A 2500-nucleotide genomic window follows, 5' to 3' on the forward strand; every position below is an offset into this window, starting at 1 on the left:
TGCTAGCTGAGTTACCGTAGTCGTCGTCGTAGTAGTAGTCCTCGTCGCTGTAATAGTAGTAATAATAGTCTTCCTCACTTTTGCTTTGGTCACTGGTCGTGCCGACGCCCTTGCTTACTGTGGGTTGTAGCGAGGTTTGTGGTGGCTGTGTTCTCGGCGGGAGGCGTGTGGGTGGCGGCAGTGGGGCGTGGTCTGGGGATCGGTCTTTGGGTGGGGAGGGGTCTGCCAAGCGGCCTGGTTGGCGGCTGAGTGGCACCCAGCAGGTGTGGAGGGTTGGCGGAAGGTCAGTGGGTGCCCGGGTTTGACCCCCGGGAATGAGGCGGGCGGGGCGGTGGGTGGCTGGTCCAGTGGGGGCTGCACCCCCTGGCGGTGTCTGGGTGCGGTGGGTGAGCGCGGCCCCGTCTGTAAAATGGCCTTGCCGCTGGTGCAACTCGGTCTGCCTGTGTCGGAGTGATGACGCCGCCCTTCACTAGCGAGGCGGGCCGCACGTCCTCCACTCGTGAGTGTGGCTGGCCAGGCGGCAGGCTTTGCAGGAGGGACTCAGGCTGGAGTCCTGCGGCTGTGTGGGGCTGCACGGGAAACTGTGTACCTGGGAATGTTGGAAGCTGCGGGGTCAGATGTGGGTCTTGCAGGCTTGGAAGAAAGAAAGGCGTATGTTCTTCCTTCAGGGGTATGGATGCCGGGTTGGTGGTGTCTGGGGTGCGAGTCACCGGGGCCGGCTCGACAGTGGCACCAGCTGGCTGGCTGGTGAGCGCCTGGTCCTCAGCCGCCAGCCGGAAGAGGGCCGGCGAGCACCCAGACGAGGCAGGGGTGTAATGGCGCCCGGCGGGGCTTTGCGGTAGCCGTGATCCTGCACCACCACCCCAGTCTGCACCTCATTGAGGTGTGCCCTCGCGTGTTGTGATGGTGGGGTTGAAGTGGGGATGGATGCAGCAGTGGTGGTGATGGTGGTGGGGGCTTGGGGTGGCCAGAAGGGCTGGGCGGGGATGAGGCCGCGCTCCCCGGGGGTTGCTGATGACGATGACGGCTGGCGGGATGCGGCTTAGGTGCTGCCCTCGCGCCACGTCGCCGAGGCTCATCACGCCTGCAACACACGCCGCGGTGAGACACAACAATACCCTGGTCACACACATGGCGGAGGGAGGGGCGGGGGCGTGAGGAGCCGTGGCCTTCACCCATGCCACCTGTGCTAGGCAAGGGGGCGCGGTGCGGTAACCTGTGCGTGCCTGCCCTACAGGCAGCGAGGAGCGGCTGGCTGCAGCAGGTCAGCACACCGGCTCCCGCCCGCTGACTGAGGGAGGTGAAGGGGCGGGGAGAGCAAAGAGAGGGTCCGCTGCACAGGAGAAGGGGACGAGGAGGGGACTGTGCTCTGTGCTGTGTGGGTGAAGGGAGTCAGGGAGTGTGAGGTTGCGAACGGTGCCCTCTCCCCTCACCATCACACTCCCCTCTCCCAACACCAGCACTGTCCCCCGCCTTCTCCCTCTTGACAACATTAATGACCATGACAAACACACACACACACACACACACACACACACACACACACACACACACACACACACACACACACACACACACACACACACACACACACACACACACACACACACACACACACACAACACACACACACACACACACACACACACACACACACACACACACACACACACACAACAACAACAACAACAACACACCGCAGCTTGTGCTCTAAATCTAGCGAGGGAAGAGTGAGGCCGGCCTGGGGGAATGAGATGACCATGGGAGCGGGAAAGGTGAATTGAAGTGAAGGGGAAGGTTACTGAAGGGAGGAGGAGGAGAAGGAGGAGGCTGTGAAAGGAGATGGATAGGTTCACTACACGCTCTGAGGCTGTGGAAAAGTGGAGGGGCGTGGAGGGGGAGCTGGAGGGGGGTGAAGGAGAGTAAATACCAGTAGGGAAAAGGATGATGGTAAAAAGAGAGAGAGAGAGGGGGGGAGGAACCTTCGCCTTTACTATCTAACATCTCTTTATGTAGTGTAGCTTATTACAAAACAAGAGCCAACAGGTCTGCTGCCACTCGTTCCTCCTTTGTGTTCCATTGTGACAGGTGTTTTGTTACCTTAATGACTCGCCTGAAGCTACGTAATTAACCCCACAGGGGACGCCAGGTGGTTGTGGTGTTTATTGTTACAGTAATGGTGATGATGAAAGGTCAACCCTTCTCCCTTCTTTCCCGTAGAGTTGGTGATTATAGTGGTGGTGGTGGTGGTGGTGGTGTAAAGGTATCCATTCGTGGTGTTGTCAGGGAAAGAGGTGATGAATATTCCGTAGTGGTGAGGTGATGTCATTAATTATATCTTCGTTGTGGTGATAAAGGTGTGGTGAGATTATCTGGTGTTTTATTCCTTGTTATGATGGTGGTGGTGGTGGTGGTGGTGGTGGTGGTTTATGGTGGTGTGGGTGTTATTGATGGTGATGGTGGTGGTGACAGTGATGGCTTTGTTATATTGATGCACTGT

General features: G+C 58.3%; 2 protein-coding genes across 5 annotated transcripts in view; one reads left to right on the forward strand and one right to left on the reverse strand.

Moving 5' to 3' along the window:
- Window positions 1-2500, forward strand: part of LOC135109212 (RING finger protein 17-like) — a 107051-nt gene that overhangs the window by 26528 nt on the left and 78023 nt on the right. The gene's annotated exons all lie outside the window — the stretch shown is intronic.
- The window catches only part of LOC135109211 (nuclear pore glycoprotein p62-like), a 43216-nt gene that overhangs the window by 1396 nt on the left and 39320 nt on the right, over window positions 1-2500 (reverse strand). The window contains exon 7 of the mRNA XM_064020415.1: window positions 1-1084. This exon is cut by the window's left edge and continues 1396 nt beyond it. The gene's annotated coding sequence lies outside the window, so the exon portion shown is untranslated. The remainder of the gene's footprint in view (window positions 1085-2500) is intronic.

This window comes from Scylla paramamosain, chromosome 18, assembly GCF_035594125.1.
Source record: "Scylla paramamosain isolate STU-SP2022 chromosome 18, ASM3559412v1, whole genome shotgun sequence".
Classification (NCBI taxonomy): domain Eukaryota; kingdom Metazoa; phylum Arthropoda; class Malacostraca; order Decapoda; family Portunidae; genus Scylla; species Scylla paramamosain.